Source organism: Ambystoma mexicanum, chromosome 11, assembly GCF_040938575.1.
Source record: "Ambystoma mexicanum isolate Mex_15411 chromosome 11, UKY_AmexF1_1, whole genome shotgun sequence".
NCBI classification, from domain to species: domain Eukaryota; kingdom Metazoa; phylum Chordata; class Amphibia; order Caudata; family Ambystomatidae; genus Ambystoma; species Ambystoma mexicanum.
The window spans coordinates 388490882-388515191 of NC_090934.1; the positions used below are offsets into that span (position 1 = coordinate 388490882).

At 48.1% G+C, this 24310-nt stretch overlaps 1 protein-coding gene across 1 annotated transcript in view; it reads left to right on the plus strand.

Annotated features, from left to right (window-relative positions):
* Positions 1-24310, plus strand: part of CELF1 (CUGBP Elav-like family member 1) — a 1228135-nt gene that overhangs the window by 1056738 nt on the left and 147087 nt on the right. The gene's annotated exons all lie outside the window — the stretch shown is intronic.

A 24310-nucleotide genomic window follows, 5' to 3' on the forward strand; every position in this document is an offset into this window, starting at 1 on the left:
AGCCAGGCAGTGGAAGAAGTCGCAGCCTCCTAGAGAGAATTTGGCTTCTATTCCAGGATTTTCACCATACGAAAGAAGAACCAGTCTGGCCTGAGAGTTGTGTGGGACCTATCCAACCTCAACCTCTCCCTCCCTCTTCAAAAATTCAAGATGGTTACGCCAGCGCTCATTACGGAGACACTAGACAGGGGAGACTGGATGTGCTCCCTGAATCTTAAGGACGCTTATCTACACGTTCCGATTTGGCAACTGTTACGCTCACCTGGTATCCACAGGGACGCCACCCAGCCGGGTTACTCGCTGGTATACTTCTCAGTGGTGCCCAGACATGGTCTGCGGGGAAGGTTCTGCCTGAAAATACAGGAGGACTGGTTCAAGACTGGCCGACCGGGGTAAGTATCCTCCCTCCACCCCGTATGATTTCAGCCCCTCTGGTGCCCTCTCCTCACCTTGTGGTAGAGTTTGGCACGCTCTCCGTCCTGCCTTCTTTGCAGAGGCGCATTGTCTTTCGTGGGTGTGTGCGGTCCAGTTACTTCACTGATGCCGGCCTGTTTGATATCGTTCAGGTAAGTCTTATTGCTGTTCTTTAGTATTGTTGCTATCCTGCATGCCTTTCTTTTTTTAATAATGTCTCTTTTTCTCCCTTAGGTATGCAGAGCTTCAGCACGGCAAACTGGCTTGGTTGAGCCTCGCTGGTAAATGATGGCGCCTTTGCTAACCTGTTTTTTCCTTCGTTCCTTGTAGGTCGCGGTGTTCCTCAGCATGTGTGGAATTTCCAGAGTGGTGCCAGCCGAGAAGCGACCAGCCAGGTAAGCCTTTAGAGCAGTTCGTAATTTGCAATGTCTCTTATGCTTTCTTTAATGTTGCCTCTATCTTCCTCTTTCAGGTCATTCAGTCCGGGAGGCGTGCAGATTCAAGAAAGCTGTTCTCAGGAGCTGCGAGTAGCTAAAGATGAAGACTGCAGATAAGATGATGCTGCTGCTAATGATGTTCCTTTTGTCTCCTTGCAGGTTCTGCTTCTCCGAGGTTTGTGGGTGTAGCTGGACACGGTGACCGTCACGTTGCAAACTGCAAAGTAACACGAAGCGTGTTGTCTTGCTCGGGTGTGGTTTAAATAGCCCCAACAAAATAGTCCAGGAAAAGTAGTCCCTAGGCTACCACACCCAAAACACTGGACCACATAGCTTGGTTCCACGAACCAAGCTATGTGAATGCCTCCATGTTGGCTGACAACACAATAAAGTAGTTCCCAAGCGCATGTTTTTCATAGTGTATGAGCCTGGCCCCAGGAGGGCTTTTGAAGAGGATGCCAGGCTCTAGAGGCCCGAGTCCTGACTCCACCTGGCCAATGGGTTTGCCAGAGGGGGTTTTGGGCGAGGGTCGTGACAGCACTCCCCCCCCACCCCCCCTAATGCCCCTCCCACGGTGTTCCTTCTGTCTGGCCCAGGTTTAGTTGGGCAGTTCCGATGGAATTTCCTGATTAGACATGGTGCGTGGATGTTCTCACTGGGCTCCCAGGATCTATCTTGTGTTCCAAATCCTTTCCAATCGACGAGATAATATAACTTGGACCTAGAGTATTTAGAATTCAGGATATCTTTGACTTCGATTTCTGGTTCTCCGTCAACAAGTATGGGCTTAGGCGAGTACAAGCTATTGCCAGAAAGAGCAAGATGTGGGGGTGTCTGAGATCCAGGGATGGAGCTGGGCAACAGTTGGGGGGAGAGGGTTATGTTGGGGATGGGTAGGGAGGTGGGTGGGAGGGACGTTGGGGAGTTTGATGTGTTTTTAGTTAAGGGGAGTTTAAAGTGGGAAACAAGCCTATATAGTCCGAGTTGGAACCTGGAGCTGGCCTGCACTGATGGGGGGCGGAGGGGAATTCTAACAAGCCATGGGGACCTTAAGGTAGTTACCTGGAATGTTAGGGGCCTTAATAGCTATTTAAAGAGGAACAAGGTCATGTTGTACCTGCGTAGGCAAAAGATAGATATTGCTTTGCTGCAGGAGACCCACCTAACGCGTGATAAGATGGAGACGATTGCTAAGAAATGGAAGGGGGTGGTGGTGGGTTCATCATACTCTGCCTATGCTAGGGGAGTGCTTATATGGGTGGCGCCACATGTCCCTTTTCAGAGGTTACAGGAGATAGTGGAAAAGGATGGGAGGAGGGTCATACTGAGGGGGTTAGTGGAAAATAGGGAGATAAGCATTGTAAACATGTACGCCCTGAATCAGAACACAGCGGAGTACTTTAGAACGATATGTACTGATCTTAACAGGTGCATGGGGAGTGCAGTGATCTGGGGAGGGGACTTCAACTGTGTACTAGACTCTAGGGTAGGTAGATCGGACGGAAAAATGGACATACCCGCCCCAGCTGCTAGAGTGTTGCAGACCTTGCTAGATGACTTCGGGCTAGGAGATGTGTGGAGGATGAGACACCCTCAGGAAAGGCAATATTCGCATTATTCCGACCCACAGTGGTTGCATACGAGGCTGGACTATGTTTTCGCTACACCAGAGGTAATAACAGAGGTTACACAAATAGAATATAAAGTGAGAGTCCTATCGGACCACTCGCCCTTGATCCTTGGATGGCAATACTGCCCCCCGAGAGCAAGGATCCTGACGTGGCACCTCCGAGCGGAAACATTGAAAGATCCCTTTTTTAGGGAGGATATGAGGGAGGAGATTATGGCCTTTTTTTAGACGAACACCGGCAGCGTAGACTCGGCGTGCACGCTTTGGGAAGCTTTTAAGGTTGTGATGCGGGGGTTGGCCATAGCAAAATCGAAGAGTCTGCAAAAGGGGATTTTGGCGCAGTAACGGGAGACAGAGGAGGAACTGGAGAAGGCAATGAGAGGAGGAAATGCCACCAAGGAGGAAATGTAACAGATACTCGGGCTGCAGCAGAAATGTGCGGTACATTGGTAGAGACTATGCAACCTAAACTACAAGAAATATATAGAGAGACAGCACGTGGGAGGGGATAAATCAGGAAGACTTTTGGCGTGGTTATATAAAAGCGAAACCCCTAGACCCACGATTAGGACAATAACTAGACAAGACGGTAGCGTAGCTGATACTCAGGAGGGAGTGAATCAGGAGTTTGCAGACTATTATAGGCAACTATATGGAGATGACGGGGAGAGTAGCTGCAATACGATATTGGAAACATTGGAGGTATATGTCTGCCAAGGATAAGCGCGGAGGAAAGAGAGGAGTTAGATGCACCGATTGCATTGGAGGAGTTGGAAGAGGTGGTGAGACAGTTGCCCACTACTAAGACTCCTGGAGCGGACGGACTCCCTAGTGAATTTTATAAAGTCTATAACGAAGAGGTGCTTCCCCCATTGCTAGAAATGCTGAATGAGCATTCGAACTAGGAAGACTGCCAGAGTCACTTAGAGAAGCGATTATAATACCGCTTCCCAAACCTGACAAGCCAGGTCATAGCTGTTGTTCGTACAGATCCCTTTCGATGTTGAACCAAGATAGCAAGATATTGACGGCGGTTTTAGCAAATAGACTGAAACGAGTTATTGTTAAATTAATACACCCTGGTCAGACCGGTAATGTCCCGAATAGGAATATATCCCACAATCATAGGCGACTCCTACGGGTCATTGAGTTTGGGGATGAGAACGAGGGTGAAATGGCAATTGTATCTTTGGACGGGATAAAAGCCTTCGATTCGGTCAGGTGGCCATGGTTGTTGGCGTCTCTGGCAAGCTACAGGATGGGGCCTGGATACATACGCTGGGCGAAAATGCTGTACAGTGAACTGCTGGCTAGGGTTAAGACGGGAGCAGTGATATCGGAAAGATGGCAGCTTCAGAGAGGTACTAGACAAGGATGTCCGTGGTCTACAATGCTCTATATATTGGCTCTCGAACCCCTAGCAATATACTTGAGGCAACAATATGACATAATAGGCATTGAGATAGGAGGGGAACGACATCTGATCTCGTTATATGCGGATGATATGCTGCTGTACTTACGGCATCTGGAAGAAAATCTTCAGTACATTTTAGAAGTAATGGAGAGATATGCAGAGTTGTCTGGTATAGCGGTGAACCCCCAGAAGTCCAGCATGTTTCCACTTGGAGGATATAGAGGGATCCTTAAGGAACAGCTACCGGTGTTGCAAGTACCATAGGCGATTAACATATTACGTTACTTAGGAATAGATGTATACCACACAACGGAAGAGGAGCATAGGCACAACACGGAGGTGGCTGTTAAAAAAATTGAAAAATGCATGAGATTCTGGGAGAAGTTGCCCTTGGCAATGATGGAGCGGGGAGCAATGCTAAAGATGGTGGTCCTACCCAGGCTCCTGTACTTTTTTGTGAATTTACCACATTTGATACCCAAGAAGTTTTTTGTTAAACTAAACAGCATGTGCAGGGATTTTCTGTGGCATGGAACGTGAAATAGAGTGGCACTATGGAAGCTACAGAACTTTTATGAGAAAGGGGGAATAACATTGCCTAATTATGAGGTCTAATATGTAGCCAGCCAACTGCAATATGTCGCCAATTGGCTTTCGGATGAGGTGACCTCCGAATCCAGGCTGTTTTACAAGATTGCACCCCATTCTACTTGAAAGAGATGATGTGGTTGCCCAAGACAGAAATGGAAGGGCACCCCAAGATGATGGTACTTGGGTGCAAGATGTGGCGTAGGGCATGCCAGATGATGGAGAGCCCATCCCCATGTTCCCCGCAGATACCATTAGTTGCACTAACCGGGGGAGATAAGCAGCTAAGGATGATCATTAGGAATCACTGGGAACCGGTTGGGGTGGCAACGATGGGCGACATCTGGCGAGAGGGCTCCATCGTAGATTCTGAAGTGCTGGGGGAGGAAACTGGGTTACACACAGGCCAATATATTACGTATCATAGAATGGTGCAGAGAATTATGAAAACATGGCCCGAAATTGTATTGGACGAAGAACCAGATGCCACCATAGATACAATATACGATATAACAGAGGGAGGACACAAGATATCCAGAATTTATGAGATGATGATGTCTAAGGTTGGGAAGGAGGTAACACAATTGAGACAGGACTGGGAAGCGGAAGTAGGAGCCCCGATGGAAAATGGGATGTGGGAACGAGTTGAGGGGTACCATAAGAAGGTGTCGAGGAATGCGAGATTAAAACAGATACAACTGTATATCAGAGCGTATATGACACCCCAGAGGATATCTAGGTTTGCAAATGCAGAACGGCAAGCATGCCCTAAATGTGATGAGGAGGAAGCTGGTATGGTGCACATGTTTTGGTCATGCCCGGTCATTGAGCGCTTCTGGAGCGAAGTGGCACAAAAACTAGCGGAGAAGGGGGTTAAGATTGTGGTGGATACAGTATGGGCTTGTTTGTTAGGGGGGTTCCCTAGATTGCAGAAACTCAAGCATGTGAATAAACTAAAAGACCTAGCATATGTGCTTGCAAAGAGGAGAATTGCTATGGGGTGGAAGACATGCCACAAACCAAGAGTGGAGGTGTGGTGGAAAGACCTGCAGAAATGGGCAGAGGCAGAAACTATGGTATGGCAAGAAGCGAACAGCGCAGGGGAGGAGGAGGAGACAGAGTCTCTGATGGCTTGGAAATGATTAATAGCGGAATTGTTTTGGTCAATACAAGACCTGGCAGAACCCATGGAAAGGGAGACCCTACCACGAGATGCAGGAGTGCAAGACAGGAAGTAATAGGCTCAGAATGGGGGGCGGGATAAGGGGAGCAGTGTTCAGAATAACATAATGTACAATTGGATTGTTGACAAATGCACTGCATGTTTGGTTTGTATTGTTTGTTTGAAAAACCAATAAAAATTGTTAAAAAAAAAAAAAAAACAAGTATGGGCTTAGGTGGTGTCCCAATCCGCGTGCCGGGTTGCATTGGTTTCAAGAGGGACACATGAAATACCGGGTGGATTTGTAGATTAGGTGGTAAATACAGTTTCACGGCTACTGGGTTGATAATTGCCTTAATGGTATAGGGTCCTAAGTATCTGAGATGAAAGGTCCGGGTTCCCTTGATGGGTACGAATTAAGCGGCTAACCAAACTTTGTCTCCTACTTGATAATCAGGGGCCTTTTTTCGGTGTTGGTCGGCGAATCTCTTTTGTTTTTGTTTGGCATGAATAAGATGTTCCTTCGCCTTTTTGAAAGCCTGAGTAATGCTTGTGTGAAGAGTCTTTACCGCTGGCATTTCCAAGCTGGCTGGAAGGTCTAGTTCAGAGGTACGTGGATGTCTGCCATAAAGGGTATAGAAGGGCGTGTGTCCCGTGCTTGAATGCAAGGAATTGTTATATGCTTATTCGGCTATCCATAGTAAGTCTTTCCAATTCCTTTGTTCGTGGTGCAGCATGCACCGTAAATATTGCTTGTGTGTCTGATCGGTGCTCTCGGTTTGGCCGTACGTTTGGGGATGGTGACTGGTAGATAGCCGAACGTCGATCTGCACCATAGCACAACATTTTTTCCAGAAGCTGGATACAAACTGGCTGCCTTGATCAGAGACCAGAACTGAAGGGAAGCCATGTAGCTTAACAACGCCCTCCAGGAATACTTTTGCTAACGTGGATGCGTCTGGCAGGCCTTTGAGAGGAATAAAGTGTGCCATCTTCGAGAATAAGTCCACAACTACAAGAATGGTGTTGAATCCTTGGCTGGGAGGTAGATCAGTGATAAAGTCAAGGGAAAGAGTGTTCCATGGAACTGGAGGAATGTCCAATGGTTGTAGGAGACAAGATGGTTTTTGTTTCTGTGATTTATTTTGTGCGCAGACACCGCAGGACTGAATATACTGAATGATGTCCTTATGCCAGGTAGGCCACCAAAAGTTCTCTTTCACCTTAGCTATGGTTTTGGCGATCCCAGGATTCCCTTCGATCAGTGAATCGTGATAACTTGAAATAATATGCTGTTGTAATTCCTTCTTGGGTACATATAGGCGATCCCTAAAAAAGGGTAGATGGTCCTTGATGGAATATTGTTCTCCTTGAGTTTGCCATGCGAGGAAAGCATCAGGATTCATTGTCCGTTGAATTTCTTTTCGTAGTTCTGCTTGTGTTAAGGCTGTCATGACACCCAAGAGTTTGTCTTCAGGTATAATAGGTACTGGGTCTATGCCCATACGAGATAAGGCATCCGCCTTTCCGTTTCTGACCCCTGGTCGAAGCGTCATTACATAATCATTCGGTGAAGAAAAGGGCCCACCGTAATTGGCGCGAGGACTGGGCGAGATATTGCAGGTTTCGGTGGTCTGTGATGACTGTAATGGTTTCTGGCCCCAGAAGGTAGTGCCGCCAGGCTTTAAAGGCGGATTTGATAGCCAGGAGTTCCTTGTCCGTGATGGCATAATTAATCTCTGGAGGTGAGAACTTTTTTGACCAGAAGGCCACAGGATGTAGTTGGCCGGTTTCCGGGCCTCTGTGAAAGGACAGCCCCCATTGCTAGACTGGACGCATCAGTTTCAACGACATAAGGGAGGTCTGGACGAGTATGTCGCAGGATTGGAGCAGAGGTAAACCTTTGTTTAAGTTCCTGAAAGGCTTCTTCTGCTTCTTCGGTCCAAGCAAACCTTTTATTGTTTTTTCGTAATAGTACTGTGATTGGGTGCACAACCTGAGAGAAGTCTGGGATGAACCGGTGGTAGAAGTTCACAAAGCCCAGCATGCTTTGTACCCCTTTCAGAGACGTCGGTGAAGGCCATTTCAGAATGGCATCTACCTTGTGCATGTCCATTCTGATGCCTCCTGGAGTAAGGATAAAACCAAGAAACTCTACTTCGGTGATGTGAAAAAAGCATTTTTCAAGCTTTGCAAACAAGCGATGTTGACGGAGCTTGGTGAGGACTGAACAAACATGCCTGACATGATCTTGTTTCGAGGCTAAGTACACTAAGATCTCGTCTATGTACACTAAAGCGCACCCATCAATTAACTCCCTCAAGACGTCATTCATGAAATATTGTAATGCCGCAGGAGCGTTGCATAACCCAAAGGGCTTGACTTGATATTCCAACAAGCTGTACTTAGTAAGGAAGGCGGTTTTCCATTCATCTCCGTTTCTAACTCGGACCAGGTGGTATGCTCCTCGAAGGTCCAATTTGGTATAAATCTGGGCATCTTTGACTTGGTCTAGCATCTCGGGGATAAGTGGCAAGGGGTAGCGGTTCTTCACGGTGATCTGGTTCAATGCGCGGTAGTCAATACAGGTTCTCAAATCCCCTTCCTTCTTCGGTACGAAGAACAAAGGACTGGCTGCGGGGGACTTCGAAGGACGGATAAATCCGTTTGGAAGGTACTGGTCTAAATAGAATTTCAAATGAAGGTTTTCCGGTTCTATGAGAGCGTAGATCCTGCCGCAAGGGATTTGTGCACCAGGAACAAGGTTGATCTGACCGCCATAGGCCCTGTGCGGTGGCAATGTATTGGCTTGGTCCTTTCGGAATGCATCCTGGAAATCATGGTATTCACTTGGCAAGGTATTAGTTACTCCCAGGGTTGATACTGTCGCTCCGGGAATCATGGGGATACAGATGTCGGGTTTCTCCTCTTGATAATAGCAGGCAGGGGAGCAGTCACCGGGGAAGGTTAATTTTCGTTTTCGCCAGTCTATCAAAGGGTTGTGAGCAACCAACCATGGCATCCGTAGTATTAGCCTGAACTGAGGTGCCCTGATGAGATCAAACGAAATAGACTCCCGATGACCGTCCTGGCACAGCAAGGTTACCCTGGCTGTGCACTGGGTTACTGGTCCGGAAGCGATTTCTGTCCCATCCACGGTGGTTACCTTGTCCATAGTTGTTTTAGAACACAAAGGAAGCCCCATCTCTACTGCCAGTTCTTGATCTATATAATTTCCAACTGCTCCGCTGTCGATGTATGCTTCAAAGGCATGCATTCTTGACGACCGTTGGTGGTTAATTAAGATCACTGGTATTGCAAGTGCGAGGTCAGCAACTCTTTCTTCTCACTCGACAAACTGACCTCTTCGTGTGTCGAGCTTGGTAGTTTTCTGATTCCTTCACTTCATCCTTCTCTGTGGCCCCACTGTTCTTCTTGGGGGTTTTACTGGGCAGTCCTTCAGGAAATGTCCTGGTTTCCCACAATACAAACAAAGTGGTTGTTGTCTTCTTTTGTCCCGCTCTTGTTTTGTTAATGGAGGCCGTATCCCTCCAATCTGCATGGGTTCTACAGCGTTTTCAAGTACACGGGATGTGTTTTCCCTTGGTCGAACATACACGTTTCAAGGGTCCGTCTTAGACCGGTCTGCTTTTCGGTCCTGCAACCGGTGGTCTAGCTGCACGACCAGATTTATGAATTCTGCAGTCTCTGGGCAGATCAACCACCTGGGCTAAGACGTCCTTTAATTCGCCTCGTAAGCCTCGATGGAATAACGTGGTTCTTTTGTTTTCTGGCCACCTAGCTTCGGCAACTAGTCTGTTGAAGGTAGCAATATACGTTAACAAGTCCTGATTCCCCTGTCGGAGGGATAAGAGTTCATTGTCTACTGCTTGTTCCTGGGTATGACGAGCAAAACGTTTTTCCATTTCTCTCTGGAACCCCCCAAAGTCATGTAATGGAGGATTGTCATAGGTCACCAACGGCACCGACCAATCTGCTGCACTACCACTCAGGTATGATAAGACAAAAGCTACCCGAGCTTGGTCATTTGGAAAAGCTCCAGGCCTACAAAGAAAATGAAGGCGACACTGATTGATGAATGTCGCATGCTTCCGTGGGTCGCCTGAGAACCTTTCTGGTGATGCCAGGGGAACTGTTCCAGGTAACGTGATCTGTACTGGAGTGGGGTAGTAGATGGTAAGGTGGAGTTTTGCATCAGTGGATTGCTCCCAGGCAGAGGAGTCTGCCCTGCCTGTGATTGCAGGATCTGTCTACTGATCTCCTCCGTATGATCTTTGGTCACTAGCAAGTCCCTCCGGAGAGCATTAGTCTCTAGTCGGGCAGAATGAACCTCAGCTCGAAGCTCTCCTAGTAATTTGGCCAATTGGTCCATTTCTGATGTCTCCATGGCGCCCAGGTGGTTTTGTTATGGTAGGCTTTGCGTTCTGTTACGCTCACCTGGTATCCACAGGGACGCCACCCAGCCAGGTTACTCGCTGGTATACTTCTCAGTGGTGCCCAGACATGGTCTGCGGGGAAGGTTCTGCCTGTAAATACAGGAGGACTGTGCTCAAGACAGGCCGACCGGGGTAAGTATCCTCCCTCCACCCCGTATGATTTCAGCCCCTCTGGTGCCCTCTCCTCACCTTGTGGTAGAGTTTGTCATGCTCTCCGTCCTGCCTTCTTTGCAGGGGCGCATTTTCTTTCGTGGGCGTGTGCGGTCCAGTTACTTCACTAACGCCGGCCCGTTTGATATCGTTCAGGTAGGTCTTATTGCTGTTCTTTAGTATTGTTGCTATCCTGCATGCCTTTCTTTGTTTAAAAATGTCTCTTTTTCTTCCTTAGGTATGCGGAGCTTCAGCGCTGCAAACTGGCTTGGTTGAGCCTCGCTGGTAAATGATGGCGCATTAAGAGCGCTATGATGCGTTAAGTAAGCCCTATGCACAGCGCTGCAATGTCTTGCCTTTGCTAACCTGTTTTTTCCTTCTTTCCTTGTAGGTCGTGGTGTTCCTCAGCGCGTGTGGAATTTCCGGAGTGGTGCCAGCCGAGAAGCGACCAGCCAGGTAAGCCTTTAGAACAGGTCGTAAATTGCAATGTCTCTTATGCTTTCTTTAATGTTGCCTCTATCTTCCTCTTTCGGGTCGTTCAGTCCAGGAGGCGTGCAGATTCAAGGAAGCTGTTCTCAGGAGCTGCGAGTATCTAAAGATGAAGACTGCAGGCAAGATGCTGCTGCTAATGATGTTCCTTTTGTCTCCTTCCAGGTTCTGCTTCTCCGAGGTTCGTGGGTATAGCTGGACACGGTGAGCGTCACGTTGCAAAGTAACGCAAAGCGTGTTGTCTTGCTTGGGTGTGGTCTAAATAGCCCCAACAAAATAGTCCAGGAAAAGTAGTCCCTAGGCTACCACACCCAAAACACTGGACCACATAGCTTGGTTCCTAGGAACCAAGCTATGTGGATGCCTCCATGTTGGCTGACAACACAATAAAGTAGTTCGCAAGCACATGTTTTTCATGGTGTATGAGCCTGGCACCATAGGCGCTAGGACTGGCCCCAGGAGGGCTTTTGAAGAGGATGCCAGGCTCTAGAGGCCCGCGTCCTGACTCCACCTGGCCAATGGGTTTGCCAGAGGGGCTTTTGGGCGAGGGTCGTGACAGCAACCTCATTGCTCCTTCCTGCGCTTCAGGATCATGAGCTGCCATTTCCAATACAAGGTACTATCCTTTGGCCTCAACTCAGCCCCCAGGGTATTTACGAGGCTCATGTAGGCAGTGGCAGCCCTCCTCAGGGCCACCATGTCTACCCGTACCTGGACGACTGGCTCATTAGGGGGAGATCTCCAGAGGCGGTTATCCACACTTCCTCCACGCTTATGAACACACTCCATGACCTGGGGTTTATGATCAACCTCAAGAAGTCTCAGCTGCAGCCTACGCAGAGCCTGACCTGCCTGGGCCTCATATGGGACACAAGCTCTGAGAGAGTCTTTCACTCGGAGGACAAGGTCACAGCCATCAAGAGAGCCACTGCTCACTTCCTTACCAGAGCAGGGACCTCGGCCTGGTGGTACCAACACTTATTATGTATCATGGCAGTGGTACTAACTGGCTGTGCCCGACATGGGACTCAGGATGAGGCGATAAGAGCTGCACTTTGCAGCCTCATTGAATCAGGAGAAATGCTCCCAAGCAGAGCCGGTCCGCATCCCTCCTTCTCTTCCGGCAGCCAGCCCTGCAGGTCACCATCCCTGCGGACTCCTCCCTGGAAGGCTGGGGAACCACTCTGGACAGCCATAGTGTCTGGACCCGGCGGGAACAGGAGTCTCATATCAGCTGGCTAGAGCTGAAGGCCATCTAGCTAGCTCTCAAAGCTTTCCTTCTGCTCATTGGGGGCAGAAACGTCCTTATCCAGACCGACAACTCCACCAGCATGTACTATGTCAACAAGCAGTGGGGTACCAGGTCCCCACCATTGTGCAGCCTAGCGATCAGCATGTGGGAATGGGCCCTGGAGAACAACATCTACCTCACGGCCGTCCACCTTCCGGGGTAGTCCAACTTGGAGGCAGACAGGCTCAGCAGATTGGGAGTGGACCATTACGAATGGCAATTGAACGACCAGGTGGCGCTGGAGATCTTCAAGAGATGGGGCATCCTCAAGTGGATCGGTTTGCCTCCTGGGACAACAGGAAGTGCCAACAGTTTGCATCCTGGCAGGGCCCCGGCTTACTGGGCAACACATTCCAGATAAATTCGGACTGCATGACAGCTTATGCCTTTCCTCCCACACCCTTGGTCCACGGGGTGATCCTCAAAATAAAGGAATCTTGTCACAGCATCAGCTCCATGGTGGCCGGCTAGACCATGGTTCTCCGAACTTCTCAGCCTCACGGACAGACCACCCATTCACCTTCCGATGGGGCCAGCTCATGTTCTGGCCCACCAGGGGGGCAGGGCCATCCACCCCGCCCCACAGAAGTTAAACCTTGCAGCGTGGTTCCTGAGCATGTCACGCTCAACACCTGAGCATATCACAGGCTAACCTGGAAATCATTCAGGGCTCCACGAGCAAGGCTACCAGCAGCCAATACAAGAGTAAATGGACTAGGTTCTGTCATTGCGCGCACTCTTAAGGAGATACTTGCATGCTGGATGATGTGCTGTCCTTTTCGGCACACCTTGCACACTCAGGCGTACAGGTGGACACATGCCGCACCTATCTGGAAGCCATAGGGGCCTACAGAAATTCAGAGTAGGAGGTCTTCTCCTCTTCTAACCCAGTAGTCCGACATTTGGCAGGCCTGTCCAGGCTCTACCCGCCCATCAAGAAACCACACGCCATATGGGACCTCAATGTGGTGTTGGGTGCCTTGGCGCAGAAGCCCTTCAAGCCAACGGCGTCTGCGGACATCAGGCTGGTCACCATTGAAACAACTTTGTTAGTGGGCCTCACCTCTGCTCGCAGAGTAAGCGAGATCCAGGCTCTGGTGGCCTCAGAACCCTATACCACTTTTCACAGGGATAAGGTGGTCCTGTGGACACACCCTGCATTCCTACCTATGTTACCCGCCGTTTTCCATCTAAACGAGGAAATGGTCTTACCTATGTTTTTTTGCTGATCCCAAGGACGAGACTCAGAGTCTTGCACTGTCTGGACGTCAGAAGCGCTCTGAAATTCTATCTGGTCAGGACCAAAGGCTTCCGCAAGTCAGACACACTGTTTGTCACCTTCGGGGGATCCAGGCCCGGGTATCAGGCATCCAAGGCCTCTATTGCATGGTGGATGGTTTCGGCCATCAAGGAGGCCTACGAGGGGCTGCACAAGCTGCTGCCCGCTAACATGCACGCCCACGCTGTCAGAGCCAACGCCATGGCCAGTGCATTCCAACGGCAGGTTCTGTGGCAGGTCAACAGGTCAACAGCAGGGCGGCCACCTGGGCCACCCCTTCGGCTTTCTGTAAGCATTACTGTTTGGACGCCAGCTCTAAGTCAGTCGCGGCCTTGGACAGGTGGTTCTAAGGAACCTGTTTGCTTAGGGAGGTACTCCTCTCCACCCTGGGGCTACATTCAGTTGTAATAGCCCATGCAGTATGAACGGGACGGAACATAAGAGTAATAGTTACGCACCGTAGTGACTAACATACAATTAGTCCATAGTCCCCCCCTAATAATACTGGTGTCATTAGGCAATGTTAAGTATTGTCAATGAGGACTGAGGAGTGGCGCCAGTGGGCGGAGTCAGGGGAGCCCATGCTCCCAGGGCCACGCCTCTAAATTTAAAGGGGAAGAAGGTTTTTCTGCTGGAAAAGGTTCCGTCTCCCATCCCTAGTGAGGGACGCCCCTGCAGTATGGTGGAAAGGGGACTATGGACTAAGTATTTTAGGCACTACGGTGAGTAACTATTAATGTATTTATTAAAGTATGAGAATTAAAGATGTTGAACTTCAATTGGAGACCACGTAGAGTCCTATCAAATATGATATCGTTGGCCAAGTCTCAAATGGCCCAGTTTTAACGATATTACATCATATCTGTGCAATAGATCCTGAATGTCACATAAGTAAAGATTAAATCATGTCGGTGCCAGAGTGTACCCTTGGCTATGCCCCAAATTGATCTGAATCGGCCTAGAGTCAGCACCTTCTTTGTTCAGCTGAATTCTAAGCGTTGAGTTTTGATATAGCAAAGCAATTAGCTGAACTAGTTTCCACGGTACATTGATCCTCAGCAATTTATCCCATAACTGCTGGCAGACCACACAATCGAAAGCCGATGACAAATCCAGGGAGGCCATGTAAACATTTCCCCCCTGAGAGGCCTTTACACTGTACAGCAGATGCTTCAGAAGAGTAGCATTAAGAGACGTGCCCATTTGTTGTCGGAATCCCACCTGAAAAAGAGATAGAGTTTTGGATTTACTCAAGAAGGGTATTCAAATCTCTAAACAGTTGAATAGAGAAAACATTTCTGGACAAACCTATGAAGACCATAGGCCTATAATTTCCCAGGTCATTGGGATCACCCTTTTTATAGATGACGATAATAATAGACTGGGCCCAGGAAGTGTGGACTAGATGCAAAAAATAGATGGCATCAAAATATGGTATGAAAAAATGGGCCCAGGCGACCAGGTCCCTTTTAATCAGAAAAGGTGGAAAAACATCAGGCCGGGAGACCCAGATGGTTTTAGTTTATTAATAGCCCAAACTATGTCCTCAATTTCCCATGTAGACCGCCCATCATCAACGGGCTTGTCCAGAAACTCAGAAGCACATTGAAACTCTACCATGCTGCTACATTTTTATTTGTTGATAAAAAGACGCACAGATATTTTCTTGTATAACATGACCCTCGGAACTAGAGACTGCCTTTGTATTCGTGTTGGTACACAACCAGAATTCTCGGACATTAGCTCTTAGAAGGGTCCCCAGCATAGATTGATACATTCCTGTTTCTTAAGTTTAAGGAACTCCTCCATAGCAAGGTTTTGACCCATTAATGATCTTATAGTCTGCCGTTTAGGCCCCATTGAAGCCTTGATTCTGGGGTCAAAGTAGTGGGTATACTTTTTTCTTTCGTCTAATTTCCGTCTCAGAGGATACCTTCTTGATGCTCTCAATAATAAGAGCATCCAAAGGTAGATTGATAAGTCCAAGGGACAGTCCACCCCCATTACGAGCATCTTCCCACCTCGACTTATCATCCTGGAATAGATCTTGAACTAATCTCCACTACATTTTACCATTCCAGTGACAGACAGGCCATTCCTGTCCAGTCCCACCAGAACCTGCATAGGATAAACATTGTGGTTATAGGCCGATGACTTCAACTTGAAAAAAGATCATCAAATGGTCACTTACTCCCAAATCCTGGGAAGATAGTCCATTGCACATAAGTTTAAGAGTAAAAGAGACAACAGAATAATCAATTCAGGATACTGAGGAAACTTATGCCAAGTGTAGAAAGGTTGACATGCCGTCGGTCTAACCTCCAGTTGGTGCAATTCCCAATCAGACATGAAGGTACCCTAAACCAACCCCCTAATAAGATTTTTGGAGGAAACTTGTGGAGTACATAATAGTAAATGATACCCCTGCCCTTCCGCGCAATAAGCGTTAAAGTCGCCCCCAATGATAATAGCATGCTAGTGTCCTTCCATGAACCATGCATCAAGAATCAGAGTTAGAAGAGAATGGAAAACCCCCATAGAGTATTTGGCAGGTTTCCAGTACACGTTAACCAAAAGAACCTCTCTAACAGCATCGGGAATGTTGGCATGCACAGCCAGCGTTTCCTCCCCAACATACCACAAAGAAGCAGTAATGTGCAGCTTGATATCTATCGCTATGACAATGCCACCGCTGGATCTACCCAATGCCACACACGAAGCCGGACTAGAAACAGTAGAATAACCCTCCAGAAAAGATTGCCCATAAACATAGTTTCCTGAATAAAAAGAATGTTAGCATTATGTATGTCTTAAAAACCCTACCATGAATGCCAAACATTTGTTAAACTGAATACATTCCAAGATACGATCGTAATTTCACCAAGGCTAGGGTCGTTTCAGTCCTGTCGTAAGAGATGCAAAGGACTTTATAGCAGACTGTACCAAGGACCAATCCTGACCCTCCTTTGTCCTGGAGATAATAGGTAGCTCTGATTGTATGGAGGCTAGGACCCGTGATGTAATAGCATCTAAGGTTTGGGGTAATTCAGGGACCATAGGAGGCGGTGTCAAAAACAATGTTGCTGCTTCACTGGACTTTAGTTCACACAAGTCATATCTCAAACCGTGGAATATAGCCCTCTGACCCCAAACCATATTTGCTACAATTTCAGAATAGAAATATGACAACATGCTATTGTTGGAAGCCAAAGGAATGGAGATATATTTGATGTCCCCATAATGTAAAGATTTCAAAGTGGGGATTAAAGTAAATAATTCCAAAACCCTTGACCTATTCAGTCAAATAGTACCATGCTTCTCTTTATTAACCTCCCAACCTATGATCTTAGATGAACAAATCACAGAGCGGCCCATCAAGATTGGCTGATCCCTCATTGCCTCCATCGAGGTTGCTTGTACCGGAATTAACCAAAGACTGTCTTGTCCTGCGGCCATGGTAGATGATGAATGAGCCAGGGTAGATTCAGAGGGTATCACTGCAGATGTTGCCAGCGGGACCGATTGTCCCACACCGACCAGCTCATTGACCAAGACCACACAGCGAGAAGACACATGTAGATGTTTAGTCGTACAAGCATTAGTAGATTTGGCATTGACAAGAAGAAGTCATTGTTGACTCATAACCTCTGGCCAATAACTCAATTTGCTCAGGAAGCAAAGGTCGTAATGGGCGCGTAGACGGATTACAATTAGTCGTAGACAACAGGTTATAGGATCAGTCCCCATCTCTTTTTGCCCCAAATGGAACTTGTGGGCTAATCTGCCACAATAGGGACGGGATTGTCCTTCCCATCCTTACCCATTTTTCTGTTTGTGTAGGCCCTCCCACCTGATGATAGATGTAATAACTGTCTCTCTTTCCTAGGCCGGGCAGTCTTTAGCATAGACATTTAAATCAATAATACTGTCCGTTCTCGACAATAGATTCAAATGTTTTTTGGAAACATTAGCTGGTCTGTATTTAGGAGCAGGCTGTTATTTTGGTCTTTTTCCCCTTGTTTGTTTTCTTCTTTCTGTTCCTGCTCATATGGCTGATAGTTTGAGGCGAAAAATAAGTCTCTGCACCATCCTAAGAGGAACCTTGTACAGTAACACAATTCTCGCTAATGTAGCGGTGTATGGAGGAGAGGCCCTGGTTTCTATCCTCTTGCTCATTTGATCCCTAGAAGGGGAAGAAGAGTCGCTTTCTACAGGCCCTCTGGAATTACACTTTCCTCATCCACTGTTAAGATCTCCTGTGACTGATCCCTCGTCATCAAGGGCAAGATTGAGGTTGCAATACAATCCACCAGGGTGAGGGCGAATACAGGGACTCCCTTGTATCGAAGCTGGGAGCGTCAACACCACACTGAACCCTCCTCTAAGGCCCTTAGGGGTGTCATGTTCACCCTGCTATTTACTGGACCCCCATTTCTAAGGGCAAGGAAATGTGAAACAGAATCAGCAGACTCTCTGCTAGAAAGCCCCCTCAAAAATCCCTCGACAAAAGACAATTTCTCATTTTTCGCATTCAAAGTAGCAGTATTGGGTTTTACAGTACTCCAATAGCAACCCAGCCGTTGTCTGACAAGCCATATTTTTGCTCTTAATCAATGTTGCTGTGGTTGACTACAGTTACCAACCGCCCCAACGGACACTCAGGTAATTTAGGGGTTGGATGGAGAGCCCAAAGCCACACACTACTCCTGTCCCTCAAGAGGCATGGCACAGTTATTGCCTCCCCTCATGGGTACATCAACAGGCCGTATGGAGGGCTGAGCTCATCAACCAACTGTATGGAAGGCTGAGGCTCAACAGCAAACTGATGAAGCAATGAGCCTGGAGACTTGACCTCAACTAACCCCAACCCTACATTCCCCATTTTGGGGGCTGCAGTAGTTGAAATAGCTGACCTATTCAGTACACACCCGCACAGCAATTCCAGATCAGTAATCTCCTTTAGGATGCCCCAATTCTTCGTCAGCAAGTTCATAAAGGAATCCTCGTTAGAATTATGAGGCAAAATATCCTGTAAATCCTCACCAAGCACCTCATTACCCAAGTTGTAGACCTGATTCATTCCAACCTCTTTACCTGAAGATTCTTTGAACATAAAAGAATGGACCTGGTGGGAACCAAAAACAAACGCATCAGCCTGATTAATCCAGTGCTGAATTGCCGGTGGAGCAGAATGCAGACATATCTGTAACATGCAATGCGGTCCTGGGGTAGAAACTGGAAATTCGCAAGGAAACGGACCTGTTTACAAATGTGGGAAATATTCAGACTTGCCAACATAGAGTGCAGAGTTTGTGTGGGAATACTTATTTGACAGTGTTGCTTTGGTTCACGAAATTGATTCTTCATGGGAGAGTAGACAACATCCTCCAACGGACTGCTTACCAATAAGCCTCTCTCAAAGCTTGTCAGTATAGAACGAGGTAATTCAGTCAGCAAAGGGGCCTGTTCCAAAAGCCTTGCTCCCCCCTTTGCCGGCTCAGTGGTAGTAACCACAGGGTCATTTGGGTTAATTCTCATAGTAGCTGAATTGCCTATGGGAGTTTGGGGGGCTATTTCAAGATGAAATACTGCTCTGGACTTAAACGTACATTGAGACATTTTCTGAATAGTATCCCAGTGATCTTACTTCTCAGTGGTGGAACACACCAGTCGCGAATCTGCGCCTATAGGTCCGCCCACAGAATTCACCCATGAGACTTATTTAAAGGCCTTTTGCCCAGAGTTGACAGCCCTCTGATCGCGATGCAGACCGCCTGAGCAGAGAATTCCAAGTTAACAACACAAAGTCACAGAGCGCCGGAGGGACTGACTCAAAGGTCTATTGCCCGCAGTTGTCGGCCCTCTAAGCTCAGTCAAGGCAACATAAGTCACAATTCAATGGATTGCTTTTATCCCGCAGAGTCCTCATCTTGATAGATAACCATCATCCAGCTCTGCTGTTCGGAAACCTTTCGACAGCGGGCGTAGTGGACCTCGACTCGGCCACCGATCTGTCTTTTCTGACTCTACATCGTCTGCTCCAGAAGTGATGTCAGGTGTCTAATATATAGCACGTCCATATGCTCCATGCTTCACTTCCTTTTTTCTGCGCGCTTGCATGCTGCATCAGAACACAACTCGAGTTTACGTGATTTTTTTGTACATAGTTTTACGTTTTCTCAGAAAACCTCGACACAATGTTATCTCGCAGGGTTTCGGGCTTTAAGCAATTTTGCGATTGCAAGACTAAAATGTCCGTAACCGGCACCCACAAGGTGTGTCTTTGGTACCTAGGTGTGGGTCACGATAAGGAGGCCTGCGAGTTGTGCGCAAAGATGCAGCTCAAGTCCCTACGTGAGAGGGCCAGGAAACCAGCTTTGGGCTGACTGGTTGCCAAATCTCTGGCGAGGTCCCTCGTCCGGTCTTCGGAGGCTGAGACTCAAGAGCCCACCCCCGACAAGGGGAAGGAACGACATTGCAAGAAGACTAAGAAACGGTCCCACTCCAGGAGCCATTCCTCATTGTCTTCCTCGCGGAAGAAGCAGCGGCACCACCGCCTTTGACACAAGTCCAGCTCGTCGTCGGATTGAGGTAAGCCCTCAGTGGGGTGTTCACACACACACAATCAAGAGCAGATCCTCAAGTAGGTCAAGCAATTTCAAAACATTTATTTCCATCTACTCCTTCAGTTCACCCACCGCCTTCACAAAATACTGCTTGCTCATCTATACAAAGCATGCACCCCAGAAGGCAAATATCACTTACCAGTAGTCATCCCCACAAGGAAGCAAAAGGGGAAGATGATAAAAAAAATGTTTACAAAGTGACAACACACTTTCACATATCGTTCCCAAAAACGAACAATCCGAGGATGATGACGTGTGAAGGATCGTGGGTACCCACACGCATAGGATAGGGATAGTGTTGCAGGTATGCCGTTTTCAGATTCCAAAAAACATGGAATACTCTGCACGAACTACTAGATGGCAGCCTTACCAAAGAACATGATTCTAAGCAGATGCAAGCCACATAAAGGCGATTATTGGTAAGTAATATTTGCTATATATAGTGTTTTTTTAAAGATGGGCATAATAACGTTTTTTGCAACTGTTCTCTTTATGAAAAGTTACAGAATCCTGCAAGTAGGCAGATATAATCGTGGCCATGCCCATGATGAGCTAGGATTAAAAGCAAGTAACTTTGCCTTGCCATTCAGTCCCAATATTTACTCACTGGCTTAAAATATGGAGTTGCTGTAGGAACCAAAGAACCAAGAAATTCCAACACCACTTAGCATGTTTGAGTGACAGCTAGGCTGAGTGAATGGGAGTTTTCTGCATAAAAGCAGGGCTTTGGGGACTGGAACTTCAGAAGTCGCCACGGGACCTAAGAATCCGACGAGGGAGAAGCTGAGCCGACCTGCCACGATGACACCACCGGTGGAGCCCTGCTGGACCGTCTCACCACTTTTCCCAACGACAGAGGAGATCTCCCGCCGGAGAGTCTTCTTCCTTTGACTGGTGGGGATAACCAGTTTCACCGTCTTTTCGCCTTCCCGACGTATCTCGTGGCCGCCTTGCCTGTGCCAAGCACCCCGGCAACCGGAATACCACGTTTTACCACGATCGCGAATTAAAGGGGATTACCTTAAACCGGAAAACTCTGCGGCTGGCTTCTTCCCTGGTAGTGCAACGACCTTCATCTTTCCTCCAAGTCGAGATCTTCTCTTCCCCTGGACGATGACGAGACTTGCACCCACTGCCAGAAACAACTGCCACCGCTGGAGGATCCTTCCCACTTAAGGTACCGTGTCCCGCCTGGCTTCCCTTGCCACCGACTGTAGATTTAGCCCCCGGCCTTCGATCCTGGGTTAGCCTGGGACACCCTGGCTAAACTTTTCTGAGCCTCTCAACTCTTTTTCAAACTCCCTGCAAGACTTTCCAAGCCTAGGGTAACTGTGTGATCTTGGGCGCATTTGTGCTCTGCTCTCTCTAAGAGTGGGCCCAGCCTATGGACTTTGGCTCACAACTGACTTTTGGTCTTCTGCCTTGCTAATAGTGTTCCAAAATCTTAGAGTGGTGTACCTTTCCATATTCTGTCTCCCCCCCCCTTTTTCATAAACTTATTGGAGTGCCATCTATAGTTAAGCGCTAACCTCTGTATGGAAATAAGTGCTGTTTTACTAAGAGTTATCTGATAAGGAAGAAGGGTTGTATATATTATAATAGTAACTGTGTTTGGAGTGTTTTACAATAAGAGTGCTGGAGTGTTTCAAACTGTGTGTTTTTAAATAAATAATTATATACTTTGATACCAAAGCTCTGGTCAGTGTTTGCTTGTATTATTGTGTCTGAGTGCCTATTGTGTATACTTTGCATACTGCCTAACTCTTCTTGAGGGAAGTCTAACTGCTCAGCCACAGCTACCAGGTAAATCTGGGCGGTACAGACTGCTACCAAGTGGGTTTACTGCTAAGACCTGTAGTCCTAAATCTTTTGCAGTGTTCCCTAAGGGAACTGCACAGGTTTCTGGCTAACACATAGTTGTTCATATATTCTGATATTTTGTCCCAAAGGTCCTTTTTGAATGCCCTATCCGTTAGTGCTTCCGTTGGCATCCGCCACATCGGTATGGGTGGTCTGGGGCTATTTATTTTCCATACCATGAGAAGCGGGGTGTGGTCCGAAATGGCTCTGCCTAGATAGGAAGCGGATTCCACCTGAGGCAGGTGTGCCTTGCCTATCAGTAGGTAGTCAATGTGGGTATATGCCTTGTGTGGGGATGAATAATAAGAGAATTCCCTACTTCCCAGATGTAGATCCCTCCACACGTCCGACAGCTCCAAATCTTGTATGACTTTCTGCAGGGTGGAGGAGAATGGGCCCACCAACTGCGTTGGAGGAGCAGATCTGTCGAGGATTAAGTCCCGCACACAATTGAAGTCTCCTCCCCAGATAAAAAAGCAGTCTCTATAGGGAGCCAGTTTCAGTTTCAGTTTCTCGAGATACGCTGAGGTTCCGTGATTCGTGATTGGGGAGATACGTGTTAACAAGACAAATTTCCAGTTGCTCAATGCTCCCTCAGAGTATGAGGTAACTGTCTTCGGAGTCGGCTTCCCTGGTTAGGAGTTTAAAGGGTACCATGCCACTTATCCATGTGTGCACTCCCCGTGCGAATTTAGAGTACGTCGCTCCAAAGCTCTGCCCCCCCCCCACCAGTCCTGTATATTTGAGTCCAACTCGGCGGTGAGGTGTGTTTCCTGAAGCAATGCAATGGCGATCTGTTTTCTTCTCAGGAAGGATTTGATTCTGTTTCTGCGCATGTAGGTGCCCATCCCTCTAACATTCCATGTTAGAACCTTTATGTCAGCTGCCATGGCTGTGTGGTGTTGCCTCAGTCCGTTTGTGACATGCCCACTGTGTCTGTGTGGTATTTATTTGTAAGACTTGGAAACATTTTGAACCGGAACAAATTTTAAAATTAAAAACAAAACTTGTCGAACTGGACCAATTGCACCCAGAAGTTGCCCAGTCTTGGCAGTGCTCAGGTGCCCTCGCCTCTGTCAAGGCCCATCCGGGTCATCATGAGTGGGTATGTAACAACAGCAATATGCTGCCGTCAGTCCCTTCGTGGGGGTTGCCTTAGGCTCGGGGTGATTGCTTAGTTGCTTCCCGTCCTTTATGTTGTCCTTGGTTTGGCTTATGTCATCAGTGTATCTTTGGGTGATCCTACCTCATGGTGCGAGTGTCCTTGTTACGGTGCGTCGTCTTCTTTTCCGGCCAGGTTGTTGTGCTCCAGCCACATGTTGGCTGCCGCTGGCGACTCCAGAAAAATTGCCCTGCCTTTGTGTATCATTTTCAGCCTTGTGGGATACATTGGCATGTATTTAATGTTCAGCTGTCGCAGTCTAGCTTTGACTGGGATGAAAGAGTTTCTTGCCTTTTGCACTGCAGGCGTGTAATCCGGGTATATGGCAATTCTAGCGTTGTCCCTCTTAATTTCACCCCACTCCCGTGAATAGCGTAAAGTGACTTCCATGTCTTGAAAGTTCAGGAATCGGGCTATCATCGGGCGTGGGTGGGATCCCGGTGGTGGTTTCTTCTGTAAAGATCGGTGGGCTCTTTCGACGGCAAACCCCTGCGAGAGGTGGGTGACTCCTATTTCTTGTTGTATTAGGGTTTCTACAAAGCCGATAGGATTAGGGCCCTCCATTCCCTCCGGAATTCCAAGTAGGTGCATGTTGTTGTGCCTGGAGCACCCCTCAGCGTGTTCAACCCTCTCCTCGAGGAACCTGTTGCGTCTCTCAAGATCCTGCACCTTGCCTTGCATGTCCTTGAGGGTCTTGGTCGTCTCCTGCTGTGCTGACTCTGTGGTAGTCACGTGATCCGCGTGGTTGCGTATGCCTTGGCGCATCAACATCACGTCCGATTTCACCTCTTCTATTTTAGTGTTGATAAAGGCACGTAGCCCATTGATGGCCTCTAGTACTTGGTTATCTTTGACGGTTTCTTCAGGTGTTGGTGGCTCGAGACTGGCTTCTTTCTGCTTCTGAGGCGTTTCTTTTGTCTTGGCTGCGATGAAAGATTCCATAATGGTAGTCTTGGCTTTCCCTTTGGAATTCGCCATGGTTGGCGTGCAGCGTTAGTTGACCAGCGGGGTCGGTTGGAGTCGGGTTGTGTGTTTCTTAAGGTCCGAGTGGGGTCCTCGTCTGCGTACCTGTCTCTTTGCTGGTGATCTCCGAGGGTAACTCTCTTCTGTGCGGAGAGGCAGGCTTGGATGCCAGTGGCGCGCAGAGTGAGAGATGTCCTGAGGGCAGTGGCTGCCCGTGGCGTGTGTCTTTCCATCGTGGCGTGTTACCGCACCCTGTTGCTGTGGTGCACGTGGTGAGGTGGCGTGTCCTCTGGCCCTACTTCGTCCGAGGGCCTTCTAATGTGGGTGATAGTGATTCCCAGCAGGGCCGATTCTGCTGCACCTATGGGGCCTGTGTGGACGCAGCCGT